The 17,096-nt window shown below is 49.3% G+C and overlaps 1 protein-coding gene and 1 long non-coding RNA gene across 24 annotated transcripts in view; one reads left to right on the top strand and one right to left on the bottom strand.

The window, feature by feature from the left end:
• Gm43915 (predicted gene, 43915) overlaps window positions 1-14,021 on the top strand; it is a 38,655-nt gene extending 24,634 nt beyond the window's left edge. The window contains exons 2-3 of the long non-coding RNA NR_138099.1: window positions 8,485-8,697; window positions 9,328-14,021. This is a non-coding gene — a long non-coding RNA (predicted gene, 43915). The remainder of the gene's footprint in view (window positions 1-8,484; window positions 8,698-9,327) is intronic.
• The window catches only part of Mical3 (microtubule associated monooxygenase, calponin and LIM domain containing 3), a 242,212-nt gene that overhangs the window by 51,932 nt on the left and 173,184 nt on the right, over window positions 1-17,096 (bottom strand). The gene's annotated exons all lie outside the window — the stretch shown is intronic.

Genomic DNA, 17,096 nt, shown 5'->3' on the forward strand with positions numbered 1-17,096 from the left:
TTAGAACCACGAGGAGAGAGCTTTTAAAAATTCTACCATTTCTACCTCATGGTTTGCGTTTAGAGAAACACTATAGGATCACGGTGCTTCTAAAACTCAAACCAGCTACAAAGCATCCCTGACTCGAGTCTCCTTCGGTCCACAGCAGGGGTCCTGTCTCCCTTCTCGCTACCACTGTTCCTCCTGACATTTGCCACTGTCCCAGCTCTGGTCAGAGGCCCCTTGTGTATTCTGTCGTGCGCCTGCTGCGTCACGACACCACACCCGTACACTGAGACGAACCCAGGTCAGATCCTGACTCCACCACTGACTGGAAGTGCTGATGCCATCCAAGGATGGAGAGTCTCATGTGGAGAATTCTGAATGCTTGTGAGAAAACCCCAGGAAAATAAAACTAGAGTCTTGTGACCTTAGTTTCTTCAAAACAAGGAGCTGCTCTTAGACCGCGCGCCTCGGAGTTGTAGCGCAGAGGAGTGAGCTTACTTGAGATTACTCATTATAACCGGCTATTGTTACTTGTTTATATGCCTCTATGGAAAAAACATGTTCTCACCACATGCAGCTTGTCCTTGTGACTGTACACAGCTTGAACTCACGGGAACTTTTACTCAGTGATTTTTTCCTAACCCCCGGAGTATAAACTGTCTGATGCGGAATAAAGCTGGCAATTGCATGACACTTTACCTTGCCTCATTTTTAACATTTTCCCAGGTCCCACTGCCTCTAGAGCAGTGAACATGGCAGGAGCTTACAAACACTCTAATCCTCTCAAAGTCGTACCCTGGCCTGTGGCCGGGATGACACCTGCCTCCCAGAGCTGGATGTGAGGGTACCGACTAGAGAAACCCAGTTTATTCGCCACCCCCAGTTTATTCCCCACCTCTTCTCCCACAGGGCAGCATTCAGCAAACATGGGTGAAGCCACATAGCTGATGCCCAGTAAGATCTGTGCCTGTGTCCTGCGCACTCACACACAGGAGTCGATGTCCACTTGCTCTGGACCATAAATTCAGTCACCCTATGTAGACATAAGGGAAGAGGTGGCAGCCCTGGGTTAAAAGCACACACACACCTGTGCTTTAAGATACACAGTGACTAAGAAAAGGTAGGAACAGGCTAGCAAAGCAGGAAGCACTTTACCATCCTGACGACCTGGGTTCAACCCCAGAACTCTCAGAGAGGCGGAGGGAGAGAAGCCACTCAATGAAGTTGCCCTTTGACCTCCCCATATGCTTTGTGACACCCCCACCCCCACAACACACATCATACACACACTTAGCAATAATAACGGAAATTGGTTTTTGTTTTGTCTATAAAAGAAAAGGCAGAGCCCAGGTGAGAGAGGGTCAGGAATGACCACAGGCTCTGACTAGGGCAGGTCTCTAACTGCTGACAAAGTCTAAGCACCGGAGATAACACTGGAGTTCTGCATGCAGTCCTATACCAGCCCAATTTGGGACTACAGGCATCTTCTCAGGCAGACCTAAACTAGTTTAGCAACTCTGAGATAGGAAATGCTTTGATGGTTGGCATTTCTGTTGTGTGCAGGTTTTTGTTGTTGAGACAGGATCTCTAGCCCAGGCTAGCCAATTCACTATAGCCAAGGTCCATCCTCTTGCCTCCCAAGTGCTGGGAATTTAGAGGCATGTGCCACCATACCTGGTTCATCTGGTGCTGGGGACTGAACACAGGGCCTCATTAATGTTGGGTAAGCAAGGAGCTATAGCCTCAGCCTGTGTTTTCAACTCCTTTGCCAGGGCATGAGAGAGTTTTTCTACAAATACAGTCAGGTGCAGGGTTCAGTCTTAGCACATCTGCTGCCGACTCTGGCTCTTCCACAACATCAGCTTCCAAAGTGACTGGAGACTCTTTACTGAAAACCAATGCAATGTGATGCTAAGTTGGCTCACAAATCCAAGATGAGGGTGTCTGGGAGCTAAGTGCACAGAGTACAAGAGAGGGGCAGGCAGCCAACACATTCTCCAAAACAAAGCTGCCTGCCCAGGCTCAGGAGGGCACAGGCTCCAGGTGCTGGCTCACCTGTCCTTTCCTTCTCCATCGACACCCACGAGCTCCACGTAACAAAGATGAGCAAGCAGACGCCCTGACCACACACAGCGAGATTCTTTCTCAGCCTGTGACTGCTCTTCCATGAAAGACAGAGAGAAGATCAGACACAAAGCAAGCGTAAGCTTCCCAGGAGCTCCATTCATATAGAGCAGAAAGAAAAGAGTATGAACCATCCCTTCAGGACAAACCAGCGCCACTGGTCTGTTCTAACCCCAGCGAGGTGGAGTGAAGAAGCACCCATGTAGAAACACAGGGGAGAAGCGAAGTTGTGTTCGTGGCGATGCTTACTCTGTGCTGGGAACTCCATCAGGCCCCTGGGAAGATGGCAGATGCAAAGCATTTCCATTCTTACATAGACTACGGATAGTACGTCAGGCATAAGTTATCGAGTACTATGAAAGATGTATGCTCCCGGGACCGTTGGTACCTAAGAAAGCAGTGTCTGTCCTGGGTACCCAGGGAAGGTCTTCTGGAGGACTAAGCAGTTAACCAGCACTAGCTGAGTGCACACACACTTAGGTGCCTGAGGTCATACAGTCTGTGGGCAGCGGGACTAAAAATTGAACTTCAAGAGGATGGCAGTAATTCAAGAGGCCACCATGTTGTCCCTGGACTTGTGACACAAAGAGAGGGCACTTGTAGAGTCCTAGTCATTGCTCCCTTCCCAGGCCTCACTGTACTGCCCTGCTGTGGTTTTTTTATATTAGAAAATGTCTTAAAACAGACATGCTGGAGTCTGGCACAGCAGGCATTCTGCCCTCTGCCTGGTGTTATTCCTCTGCAGAGTCTACAAGCTTTGCAGGCTGATGGGACATCAAGCGTCAGAACTTGGCAGTCCAAGCTTAGCGCCTGAGACTCCAGGGAAGGGAGATGCTACAAATAACAAAAAATAGAACCAGTCAGAGCTATTCGGACCATTCACATGTCTGGTGCTATGGAAGGATGCTCTGATAACTTTAGCTTGCTGGAGGTTTTGGAAAAAAAAAAATAAGGCAGAAGCCCTAACTTTGTGGCTTGCAACTATAATTCCAGCACTCAGGAAGGCTGAGGCAGGAGCATTGAGACGAGCTTGGGCGGCATAGCAAGACCCTGTCTCTCAAACCCAAAACCATCAAACAAAAGTGAAGGTGAAGCTGGGTGTCCTGGCAGATGCATTCGGGAGGCAGAGGCAGAGGCAGACAGAGCTCTGTGAATTCCAGGCCAGCCAGGGCTACAAAGTGAGACCCTGTCTCACATAGAAGTGGGTAGAGGGTTAAGGCAAAAGCCTTAATGCAGCTCAGCTGGAAGAGCGACTGCCTAGCAACCCCCAGCAGCACAAACATCAGGTATTATAGCAGATCAGAAATTCAAGGTCATTCTTGGCTGTATAAGGAATTCAGGCTGGCCTGGACTAGAGACTCTGCCACAAAAATTAACCAACCAACCAGCCACCCACCCATAAACAGAAAGAGGAGGGAGTCAGCCCTGCCTCTGCCCTCTGGCCCACCAGCACCCACTCACATAGAGCTCTGGCTCACCCCAGCTTTCAGTGACAAGGGACTACTTAGACAGAGAATCCCAAGGACTGGGGTCCCACAGAGGCTCAGCTTTCCCAAAGGGAAGGTGACGTCCAGTGTGCCCGCCCGCACATTTGCAATCCACAGTGTTAAAGCACTGTGGCAAACACAATGCCAGTGAAATTAAGATTAATATCCCCGACTCTCTGTCCTGACCAAGGAGCTAGCAGACAGACAGACAGGGAAGGAAGAAGCGGAGTGGTACAGGCCTTCGTGGTGACATCATTGGACTGGGACACACCCTCCTGTGACACGCGCATGGCTAAGTGTCTGGGAGAAGGAACCACAAGAGATAAGGGATGAAAATGAGCAGCCGCTGCAGTCTTCACACTGGTATTTAAAATGCTTTGAAGCTTGCGAGCCACTTAGGAAGCTGAGGCAGAAGGATCGCTTGGGCCAGGAGTGCTTGTGTAACACATGGAGACTGTATTTCTAAACAAGTAAACAAACAAGGCTGGCAGAAGTTGGTTTGAGTAGGTGAGGAGGCATAGCCAGCCTCATTAGGAAGGATGGCCACCTCCCTCCACATCATATGCTTTGTCAGATGGCAGCTGCGGAGGGCCTTCCCAGCTAAAAGTGGAACGAGAGACCTGGAATCAGTTCCAAGGCTGATTTGTCTCTAAGTCAGCACAGGCTGATCTCAGGTCACAGGGAGGCCAATTACAGCCTCACGCATACCAAAGGGGAAGAGCTCCCAGGATCTGGCTGCGTCCTAAATAGGAAAAAGGTCCCGGGCCTGACCTGAGGCTCTGTTTTGGAACAGCCGCTGCCCACGGGAGCTCCATACATCATCCCCAAAGCAGCACTTGCTAACAGGACAACCTGCTCTCAGCTGATGTGCGAGAGCTGCCAGAATCCTTTATTTGTAGCTGTCTGATTCACAAGGAGCACGAGGGATGCAGACAGGCTTCAGTGGCACCTGCTCTCCCTGCCCTTCCTGCAGTGTTCCAAAACTCCAGTGCTGGGTGGGGGGTTCGGGCAACCGTGTATCACACAGGCCATCTTGAGGCTCTCTCTTCCCCCCACCATCCTGAATTCATTTCTGGCTCATTTTCCCAATTCCCTTTTCCTTCTAATAAAACTAGCGATGCACCGTTAACAGCTGCACATATTTATGGGGTACAGTATGATCTTTTTATACATGTCAACAATGAGTAGTTTCTACCTCCTCCATGCTTATTCCCTGTGTTGGGACTTTTTGGCCCCTTCTAGTTATTTTTCCCAGTGAGATAATGTGGTATAAACCGTAGTGACCTCCTGGCTGTGGGACACTTGGCTAATCCCTCTGGCCTCATGGGTACTGGTGACCCAGTCTCTCTACCTTACCTCCTACAATAGCTGTTCTATTTATGTTTGGATGAGGTCGACTGTTTCTGCTAGGGAAGCCCGAGTAAAGCCTGAATTTGATGAGAGTAAGGGACAAGGCACAGGGAACCGAGATGTCTTCTGTGGTGTCCTCCCACCGGACCTAAAGTAACATGGCTCCCAGGATTCATTCATCTAACTACCAACCCCACCCACCAGGGAAGCCTGCTTTCTAATGGAATATGATGGTATCACACAGCTGGTAGGAGGAACTGGTGACTCTGGATGCCAGCTAAAGCCTTGTTAAGAAGTGACTCTGAGCTGGGCGTGGTGGCGCATGCCTTTAATCCCAGCACTCGGGAGGCAGAGGCAGGCAGATTTCTGAGTTCAAGGCCACCCTGGTCTACAGAGTGAGTTCCAGGACAGTCAGGGCTATACAGAAAAACCCTGTCTTGAAAAAAAAAAACAAAACAAACCAAAGAAGTGACTCTGCCTTGAAATGATTGGTCCCCACAAGATACTCTGGCCTGAAATAACTGGTCTATCTGAGATACACTGGCCTGCTACTCTGTCATTCAGAGATCTCCCCTTAAGTGGTTTCTCTTTTCCCCCTTTTGGTGCTAAAGACTGAAGTCAGGTCTGGTTAATGTAAGCATTCCTCTTCCACTGAGACCCACCATCAGCACCCCCTGTTCCTTTTATCAAAAGCTGCTGGGGATTTGGGCTGTGGCTTTTCTTTCAGACCATGAGCCAGCCGCTTCTGGGCTTTCCCCACATATCCACACAGCTAACCTATAAGGTCTCTGGGGGATGTTAAGGATGAGAACTCCTACAGAAAAAGCTACCTGGCTGGCAGCATAGTGTAGACTCCACATCTACATCGAGACTGGTCAGAGTCACCTGGAGGAACTGGGAATTTGTCCTCACCCACAGCCTCCGTCACTGTGAGGCCACAATGGGACCTGGGTTTCTTCTTCTCTGCTCTGGTAGGAAGGGATCCATTTCAACTCTCTCCCAGGCATGCAGGAAATGAGCTGCATTCTCGCCTGCTTCCTCATACACTGGGATTTAGAGATCAAACCATCTGAAGTGAGGCCATTCTCAAGAGAACCATGGTCTTACTTAGAATGCAGTAATAGAAACCTTTGGAATATAAACCTGCAGACAGAGCCATGTGTGGCACCACGGACTTCTGATCCCAGCTGTTTGGGAGGCTGGGCAGGAAGATTCCTTTGAGCTCAGGCATTGGGGACAGTCAAGGTAAAAGGGGGGCGGGGGAGTCTCACAGGAAAACCAAACAAAATCAAAACAAAAGATTCCCTACCAAAATAAAACAAAACCAAAACCTACCAGCAGCACGCTGCAGATTGGCTTCAGGGACTGAGCTGAGCTCTTACAATACAGGAAAGAATCAACTTGGACATCATTTCATCCTCTTCCCCGTTTTGGGCTAAAGTTGCCTATGTAGGAGTCCCGCTTAGCTGTTAACAGAACAAACGGCACTCCACTGGGAAGTATCTTGGCCTGATATCCTGAAATAAAAGATGGCCACTCCCTGCCTCAGCACTGCTTTACCACGAAGGTGTCCAATCTTCCTCCATATTTGTTTGAGAAGAGGGCCGAAAGCCAGGCCTCCCCCTCCCCCCCTGCATCCTGCAACCTTCAGAGGCAGTGTGGGCAGTCTTCCGTTTCCCCCGTTTCCTCTAAGCACATCAGCCACCATGGTGGGGCCATTGATAAGCTCACATGTTTATACCTTCACAGCGACTGTGATTCTAAGCGGACACCCAGACTGACGCTGCTACGTGGGAATGGGAGTTTCCTCCCTGGTCCAGCAAAGTGACTTCTGTATTTGCATAGCTCCCCTCCGACAGGTCTGCTCAAAGAATTTCTCTACACCACACAGTCTTCTGTGAGGCAGGAGAAGGGCTAAGGTGGCAAGCATGTCAGGTACCACGACAGAATGCCATCTACAACATCCACTGAACGGCTACCTCGAAAACCTTCATCTAGCCCAACAGTCTGAATGTCCCTTAAATGAAACGTTAAGACCAGAAATGTCCCAGACGTAGGGTTTTCTGTCTACATATAATGAAATACCTTGGAAATGATCACAAAATCCACTTAAGATTCATATTTACCTCATATACAGTGTTTCAGGATACTTTGTGTGAGAGCTTAAATAACTGTGTATGGCAGTTTCTTGGTATGAGATTTTCCACGTATGATGTTATATTTAGAAGGTTCTAGATTTTGGATCAATGTATGACATTGAGGGTTCTAGGTCTCAATGATGTTAAGACTAACTGCTCAGCAAGTGCTTCAAGACTAGCAACTCTCCCAGTGACCCAGTACAGGAAAGGATGCTTTGGGGGTGGGGTGGGGGGTAGATGAGATGCTGGGGTGGGATCCAGGGCCTTAAGGGAAGCATCATGCCCCCCCACCAACCCCCTCTACAGGGTTTCTCTGAGTAGTCCCTGCTGACCTGGAACTCGGTGATCCACCTGCCTATGCCTCCCAAGTGCTGGGATTAAAGGCGTGCTTTGTCACTGCCCAGCAGTTTACTTTGCTTTGGTAAGATAAAAATCTAGCTATATATAGATAGCCCAGGGTGACTTCAAACTCTTGCTCCCCCTGCTTCAGCCTGTGGTCGGATCACAGGCATGAGCCACCATACCACATCTTTTTTTGACACGGTCTTACTCTGTAGCTCTGGCTGTTCTGGAATGTGCTGTGTAGACCAAGCTAGCCTTGAAGTCACACATAAATCTGCCTGACTCCCAACTGCTGGGGTTAAAGTTGTTTATCACCATGCATGGCATAAAAATAAAACAAAACACCAGAGACTCATGAACCCTAGGGCTAGCCTTAGACTCTCTATGTAGCCGAGGATGACCTTAAACTTCTGGTCCTGCTGTCTCCACCTCTCAAGTGCTAGGATTATGCACCACCATGGTTTTTATTGGTGCTGGGGATGGAATTTAGGCCTTTCTGTATGTTAGGCCAGCACTCTACCAACTGAGCTACATCCCCAGCCCCTATGTCTGATGGGAAAACTGTGTTTTTATATAGAGGCATTGAGAGAAGTAGGTCTTGTGGGTCCAAGGGAAACTCAGCTATTTTAGGGGTATGTGATTACCAAAAGAGTTGGGCAATTCTGAGTTAAATACCACATGGAGAGGCCGAGTGGAGAGACCCCAAAGGAAATAAACTAGCAGTGTACCCAGGAAGGCCACAGGGATGCCTCAAGCTGAAGTGCTTATGAATCTTATGTGCTTATTATCTTATGAATGTCGAGGGTACCTCGGCTGCTGCTAGGTGACTGAGGGACTCTCAGTCTGCCTGGTCTCATGGGAGTATGCTTTTAAGAATGTCTCTTTAGTTATTATTAAGTATCTGGCCAAAGGGCAGCCTTGGCATGCAGCGCTGTATTGAGGAAGGCAAAGAAGCATCGTTTAAAGTACAGAATCTACCTTCTCCCATTAACAACACTGCTAATGTATCATGAGGCTCTCTTTCAAGCAGGCTTTTCACGTGTTGTTTTATCTTACAGATAAATTTCAACTCCCCTAAGGTGCTGACCCAAGTCATAGAAAGGCAAGATATGAAGGCCCAGCCATGCTTAAGAGACAGCCTTTGGCTTGTGTCCAGAGAGAAGCAACCAGAGACGCCAGAGACCGAGCCATATCAGTCCCATGCAGCAGACTGCGAACATGATCCAAACACCTCTCACTATCTGCAGCCCCATCCCACCTCACCTCCAAAGGTGACTGCCCATCCCCCATGGTGCCAATCAAACACCCCTACCCGCTTTCTAGGTCTGGCTTGTGTGGGAACCCCAAAGGAGAGATTCCAGGGACTGAAGGATGGGTCTAGTCAACTGATCCCCTTTATCCCTTTTCTCTCAGGAGTGCCACAAGCCTGCAGCTGAGCAGAAGAGCAGCCATGTTATAGCAGGCCCACTCACCACACCCAGGAGGGGCTGGACACATGTAGGAAAACATCTTTCTCTTTGCCTCTGTCTTTCATTTGCTAAGTACATTCTGCCTAGGAGCTCTGCGGCTCTCTGTTGTGGCACATCTTTCCAGGGCTAGGGCAAGGCCGTGTCCACACATGTTCAAGAGACTTCCCTGCAAGCGTTCTATGATTGGCCAAATTCCATCCAATGGGGCAAAACCAGAGCTGCTCACTGGGATAACACGGACACCCAGCGCAACATTTAGCAGTTGGTCACTATAAGAGCTTTGAAACGGAACTGGCTCAAGTCTGCTGAGAATAACTTCCAGAGGTTGGGGTGTGATTCTACGGCAAAGTGCCTGTCCTTAGCAAGCAGGAGACCCCAAAGGCAATGCCCAGCACCTAAACACTCAAGAGGTTTGCTTTTCTCTTGCTACAGGTGATTTGCCTCAGATCGTCAGTACAAAAACACGTCTCTCCTTCCCTGTACTCCAACAGCGCACAGAGCCAGGCAGGGAGAGTAATTTCTCATGAGGACTGTGAATGGAGCTGTGAATCATCACTGGAGGTTTTTACAAAGGGATGATGGAGAGTTGGCTCAGCGGTACTCGGGTACCACTTGCCTGGCATGGGTAAAGGCTTAGGTTCCATCCCTACACTGGAAAAGTTAAAGTAAGAGGCAGAGAAGTAAGGAAATGAAGCTGACAGACAGACCTATAAGCCTGCTGGCACGACAGGCTTCCCCCTGGAGGCACAGATGGGCCCGCATCACCGTCAACCCTATGGCCTTCGGTGTGAGTATCTGATGTGACTCCAGTTCACTTTCTCACAGGTAACTCGTGGTTGTTTGTTCCCTTCCTCAGTTTGATGATCCTCTTACATCATCCGTGATGAAACCCTCTGTCTTGCCGTCTTCTGACTTTCCACTAGCAGCCCTGGGAATCACTGCCCCCTCCCCCCAAAAGAGGCGCCTTGTGTTTCCTGTAATAAAGAGATGCATCCCTGCCGATGTACAGGGTGCATCCGCACCTTCACAGAAACACCAGGGCAAAGCTCTCGCTCTCAGAGAGCTCTTCTCTCAAGGGTATGATGACAGAGTAGGGGCAAAGGGAATCTGTGTACACAGTGGGCACACAGGCACATCCCACTATGGTTCCTTGGTTTCCGTGCCTGCTTCTAACCCAGACCACTGAAGGGCTTAGCGAGTGCATTCAGAGCACCCAGACAGTGTCTGGCACACAGCTAGCGCTGCCCATGGGTACTGCCGTCGTCAGCACCATCGTGTGCCTTCCTATTTCTCTACTTAATTTTACTTTTTTGTTTGTTTGAGGCAGGGTTTCTCTATGTAGTCTTGGCTGTCCTGGAAGTCACTCTTGTAGACCAGGCTGGCTTCAAACTCACAGAGATCTGCCTGCCTCTGCCTCCCAAGTGCTGGGATTGAAGGCGTGCGCCACCACTGCCTGGCTACTTTTCTTTTTTGAGGCAGAATCTTGCTATGTAGTTGGTGTGATGCTGGCAATGTAGCCCAGGCTGGTCTCAAGATCACGGCTATCCTCTTACCTCAGCCTCAGCCTCTTGAATGCTCGAATACAGACACATGCCACTACACCTTAGTGATTTTCTCTTCTTTTTTATCTTTTTTTTTAAATGGAACTGGGGATTTGGGGATTCAATCTAGGGCCTTGAGCAGGCTAAAACAACTACCCGGTCACTCATCCGTATCTCTAGCCTCCGACTTTATATTCTGTGATCTGCTGTGGCAGGCATGCTGAAGAGCAACAATCATGGAAGAAGACAAGAGGGGTTCGCAAACCTCTAATTTTCTATAGTGTTTCTGAGGATAGTCCTTCAGATCCTTCTCAGGGGATGCAGAACTGGAACCCAAAGACTGCTCCTGACTCCTGGCAATGTAGCAAACAGGAGGACTTTGGCTTTAGTCTTGTGTACCCTCACCCCACACCAGTACAGCTGTTTCTTGGAGACTGCACAGACTCAGGCCAGCAGGACCCGGAGCCTCCTTCCTTCCTTCCTTCCTTCCTTCTTTCCTTCCTTCCTCCCTCCCTCCCTTCCTTCTTTCTGTGTGTCACATGGTTCCTGCCAGTGTCGGCTCCCCAGAACACGAGCCAGAGAAGAGGAAGGCAGCTGGTGACTCAGTCACTCTCATCAGACTCAACTCTAGGGGAGAGCACGTGCCTTTTACACAGAGCCCACCAGCCTGGTCTCCGGGAGGTGGAACAGTGGGAAAGAAACCACACAGCTGGCCTCTCTAACCTGCTATTGTAGATGCTGGCAGTCCTAGGAAATGACACAGGTGCCATTATAATCTCCTTTCAAGGGACACCAATGTCATTGATGAGCACCCTTCTCTGATGTTCCAGTCAGTCTGATTCATAACTCATTTTTCAAGTTTCAATCTGAGCAGATACTCAACACCAAGGGGATTCCTCTTTCTAGAATTTTCTCCAAATAGTTGTCATGAGTGCATTGAAGAAAAAAAAAAAGCCCACTGAGTTGCAACACTGGTCTCCTGTAATTATTTTTATGTGAAGGAGCATCTGTCACCAAGGTCGAGTTTCTCTAGGAATGAGCCTTAAAAGAGGTAAGCCAGCAACCGACCCCCCGACCTTAGAGTCTCAGGAAGGGATACGATACTGGGCACAAAAATGCTGGGTTCTAATGACAGGGAAAACTGCACGTAAAGTTAGCTACTAGGGACGAACAGTCACAGGTGAGGACAAACAAGGACTCAGGCTCCATTTCTTCTGCAGTAACTGCGATGAGGAGGGACTAATCCTGGTATCTCACAGAAGCCCAGGAGGAGGAAGCCAGTCACAAGTCACTGTGGACAATTTAACATATACTGTACGATCACAAAGAACCAAGTACAGAGAAAAGCTAAAGCAAAGAAACCAGGAGAGGCCAACAGAAATCCTGACTTCATCTGTACAGCCCCTAGCAATGATTATCCCGGGATAAGCTGGAGCAGGCCAGACCCGCGGTCCTGCATTCCTTCAAGTTTTCCTAAGCCTCCACTACTACGGACAGTGAATGTTCACCGTTGGAGAATGTTCTGCCCATATTTTGAGAACAGCTCCTTGGGAGGAAAAGGCCATCAAAGTCAAGGGAACTAAACTCAGCCTTAACTAGAGTAAAGCTTCATCTCTCGCCAACTGTCCTTAGACTCATTAAAGCACCTCAGATGCTTTCAAAACCGTTGACAAACCACTTCTGCAAAGTTGAGAAAAAGATGACCCACAGGAAGTGAAAGGGAGATGGTGAACACGTGGCCAGGAACACCCGGAAGTAATTGAAGGTTGCTCCCTATCAATAGAGGCCCGCCTCCCTTCCTCAGGTGTACGGAGGGTGCTTTTGCACAATCAATTCTACACCCTCTGGAACTATGTCAGGAGGAAACAATGAGTGGCTGCCGAGATTGGGTGGGGACAGGAGCAGCTGCCAGGCTTTCGACGTAGCCTAGGTCCAAACGTCAGTGGGGTCCCTACCCCCCAGTTCATCATGAGTCATTTGCTTGTTGGCACTTGCTAGATGCTTGCCCATATGAGCTGTGAGGTGAAGCCACGGTTGGGGCTGGAATCCAGTGTTCCCCTAAAACTTCCACCTATTTGAGGTGAGATTCCCCACTGGGTGGGTTCTTCTGACTCACACTCGAGAGGGCCCCGTATTCACATGGCACCATCCTGCCCTCCACTTCAGCATGAAAATAAGAGAGTGGTCATTTGTACAGTCTGTTCTCCCAAGTCTGTGCTCAGCCTCTGTGCCAGGGAGTGTCTTAATTAAAAAAGCCACCAGGGAATGTATAAGAAAAAGAGAACAATTTCAAGATGTTTCAGTAAGAAACCAAGTGCCCTTGGAGGTTTCCCAGGAACTTTACAAGATTTTGCACAGAATCACATCAGCTATTAGGCAAATCAGTACACTGTCCTAATGACCCCAGCCCTCTTCCCCTCATCATTAGGTCTGGGATGGCGAGGGCAGCAGAGGGTTAGAGTGTATGATCCTCTCTTATTACTGGCTCTTGGCCAGCCCCTGTACCTGCCACCTCTCTCTCCTCAATTCCACTGCGGGCACAGAACACTATTTCAAAGAAAGAGGGATGGGTTAGTGTGGCAGGGAGGGTCTTGGCCCAGTGTGCCAACTCCACAAAGAAGCCTGATGTTCTTCAACTTCTCAGAGGTCTGCTGCTGGCTGGAGAATGTCAGCAAGGGACAACACCCAGACTTCCCCAGACTCAACAGAAGAAACTCAGTATGTATGGAGTACTTCATCCACCAAGGTGCCCACTTGTGGCCCTGTTTGGCATGCTGACATGGCAGAGGTCTCACTACTCCTTGGCTAGCCTCAGCGTGTGTGAGTGGGACAGGCTGGCCCCTCCAGGCTTGAGGGCAGTCGTCCAGTGAAAGGAGACACTGTGACTCAGGTCCCTGATGATACAACACAGGAGAGACGCCAGCTGGAGAATGAGGATGCTGAGTGTCAGCAGGACCCCAGTCATAACGCCTGAGGGCACCTAACCAGTCCCAGTTCTGAGGATGGCGCCTGGCGCCATGTCCTCTCAGCAGCCTTGGGCTCTGTGCAGATATTTATCCTCCATCTGCCAATCCTGAGGTCCCTTATGCTGGATCAGTAAACCCGGGAGACATGGGCAAGAATAACATTCTCCTTGCTCTTCTCTATTTACAATTGCTGCAAAATGAAACATCCCGCAGCATGCCACACCCTGCACAAGGTCCTTCCGTTAGTGGGACACTACACTAGGTGGGTAACCTGGTCCTCAGGGCCATCTGTGCCCTCCCTACCCTCAGCATAAGTCAGGGTTCTGAGAAACACTGGCTTCCACAGCCCGCGCTCCACACCTGCATGAGCCTTCCCTTCCTTTCCCACCCTCCAATCAGGAAAAAGAGAAAGAAAAGAAAAACTCAGAAACCTGAAGATTGTTTGGAATTTATTCTCTTAAATAAGAATGTAACATTTGTTAAAAAAAAACAAAACACCAAAAAAAAAAAAAAAGAGAGAGAGAAAAAAACCCTTAAAGCACACACACCTTGGTTTCACAGTAATGGCAAGAACAAAGTTACACAATTAAATAAAAAAAAACTCACAAAGCAACACACCAAAAAAAAAAAAAAACAACTCACAACAGCACAGATTAAAAACAAGGGCAAATTAAAAGCTTTAGGGAAGGTCAGAGTGGACAGGCAAAGTGTTCCTTGGCACAGCTGGTCCTCCGCACTCTGGCTTCTATGTACCACAGCTCTGGGCAGTCTTTGCTGCCAGTCTCCTGCCTCACCCCAAGAGAACAGTTGGGCGATTAAAAGCGAACCCCTTTACTTCACTGGCCAGTATTCAGTGGCACAGAGGGCCTAATGGGTTCCACTGTCCTGCAGGAAGCAGCCAGGCCCAGTGAATACTAAGACAATGGCTATCTGAGACGGCCACAGTGGAGCTAACACTTAGACCACAGACTGACTTGAGGGAAAGGAGGTATCTGAGACTCTCTGGTCCCCGCACCAGTAAGACTATTGCTTTGTTGATGAGGAAAACTGATTACCTGAGTGTAGGGGTGTGTACCACCCCAGAGACCTGGCCCCCGCATCTATGCCCCACAGGAGGCCATGCCTAGTGGCTGGGCTCCCTCTGAATCCTGGCTATGCTGGGGGAGTCAAGCCAGGGCAAGCTTCCAGAGAAAATTCCTATGGCTTTCAGACTAGTAGCTTTATAAACAGTCTCACTGTTACCAGTTAGGGCACAGTATAGATAAATAGTATCTGCCTACACACTGAACTAAAACCCATCTACACACATAAATATACACATTTACATTGAGAGGTGTGTTCAAGGTTCACACAGTACCACTGCTCAGCTTTGGCTCTGGCGGTCAGGTTGGGAAGCAGACGGCATGGCAGCTGTTCCACAGCATTTCCTTTCCTGGGTTTTTTCTCCCATAGCCTTGAAGGGAAGGGGCCCTAGGAAGCCACGAGAGGATCCCAACCTCCTCGTCAGGCAGAGGCCCAGGGTCTTTGTACGCATTCTTTGTAGCGTGTGGCTATTCCGGCTCGCGTGGGCCCGTGCCTGTGTTCCCTAACTGTGGGAGCCAGTGGGTACCACTGAAGAGTACCTGGGGTTAGGGGACAGCCCAGTGCCACTGGTAACTACAGCTTCTCCAGGAAAGACACTTCCTCAGCAGATGTCTGCAGAGCGTGCTTCTCCTGCTCTTGTCTGCACGCAGGGAGAAAAGCTCTCCTTTTCCCTTCCCACCCATGTGCCTTGTGCCTCACTTTTCATTCTGCATAATGGGATTCCTCTACCTAGAAAAGAAACCATCTGCAACCAAGGGCGTGCACCCAAGAGAACAGCCATCCCGCCCAGCGTTTTTGATTTTTTTTCCCTTTGTCCGGTTTCCAGACTTCTAAACTCCAGGCAGGTACTGTGAGGCCAGGGTAAGGAAATCTGTGCCAGGCCCACTGATCTGTAGCAGTGAGAGGAGGTGGTTTGGAAACAAAGCATTTACAGGTTTGAGAACAAAACGAGGATTTCTATATTAAACGCACATTACAGACAGAAATACCAGAAACATTGTCTCAAACAGGGGTCAGACAGCAGCTGCAGACGAGGTTACCAGAGGAAGACAGCGTGTTAAGGCCTACTCAGGGCTCTCTACAAGGGGTTAAGGAGGGTCATATTGTCATTTGGGGGTAGTTTTGTGGCTGGTATTTTGTTTATACAACAGCACTAATTCTTGCCTAAGGGGAAAGAACAGAAGGGAGAAGAGCGAAGAGCTAGGAAATCAAGAAGGTACAGGACCAGGAGGCAGGGCCACAATCCAGCCTGGCCCAGCTCTTCCTGCCCTCCCCGCCCCAACCCCGTGAGCTCTAGGGAACATGGGCGATCACATGGGACATGGGCTTAAGAACCCTTCTCTGACACATTCTGGAAGCCCGAGGCACTGGGCTTTGCCTGAAGCTTTCTGGAGCAAGTTTGGCCAAGCACTCAAAGCTAATGTGGGATTGGAAAAAGGCATTTCTACCCAAGAAGAAACAGAAACCAATCTCATGGCACCTATAAAATGTCACTCATAATTCTGCCTCCCCACCCCCACCCCCACCCCGGCCTTCAGTGGCTAGCAAGATCGAGTGCCAGGGTTCTGAGCATGTCCAGGACTCAGGGCAATGACTTGCAGAGTCTGCTCTCCCTCTGTAGGGAGTCCCTTGGGCTAGGGGTACAGTGCCAGCCTCACTTTGGACATTCAGACCTGGGATATTTTGGGGCGCCAGATCTTGACCCTCTCTTGCTATTCTGCAAGCAAGTTCTAGCTTGGGCCCTTTCCTGTTTGTTTTGACTCTTTAACCACACTGGCAAGTGTATTTTCTGTGTTTTATAGAGCATGCTTCTCCTATCCATAGGTCCCTCAATTTTTGAGTGTCTAAAAAAAAAATCTGAAACCCCTAACATTTTCCTTAGACAGGCACAGATGCAAAAGGAACGAGCCAAGAGAGTTAGCAAAATCATTTGTAGTTCTTTTAAAAAGGATGTTCGTGCACCCTTTACCCATAGGGAGAGTGGAGCCTTTTGTTTGCTTGAGTAGTCAGGTTCCTTGGCAAAGCTATTAGGTGGTGCTCTCACATGATTGTGTGTACATTCCAGTGTGAAGCCAAAGTTGTGTCTGGGGCCAGGGCATTCTCATCTGCCAGGCTGTGCTCTGGGAGTGTCAACTCCCGAGAAATACTACTACCAAGGGCTGGCAGACCTCATCGGGCTACAAGTCGCCCCTAGCTTGAGCATGGCTATAAACTGTTGAGTCTAACCAGCAGGGTATCTAAGAAAGATTCCCCGAACATGAGAAGGGAACAGAGAAGCTGTAGTCACATTCGCAGGGGCTGGCTGGGGTTTCTGTGCCTTGGAGGCCTAACACAACCCACCCACATAGTGCCCCTGCCAAGCCCAGGGCACATTCTCCCTCCTCTGGCTGTGTCAGCACCTCCCTTTATCAACAGAGGCAGCTCTATTTGAAAGCTTAGAAAATATTCCTCCCTCCTCCACCATGGAAAGCATCTCTCTATCTGCTCCTCAGTAGCTTCTGGCATCGGCTGACAATCTTTCATTTTTATTTGAGTTTGTACCTGGCTGTGTAAGATAGATTTGTAGCTGGGCATAGTAGCGTACCCCTTTAATCCCAGCACTTGGGAGGCA

Source organism: Mus musculus, chromosome 6 (genome assembly GCF_000001635.26).
Source record: "Mus musculus strain C57BL/6J chromosome 6, GRCm38.p6 C57BL/6J".
NCBI lineage: Eukaryota > Metazoa > Chordata > Mammalia > Rodentia > Muridae > Mus > Mus musculus.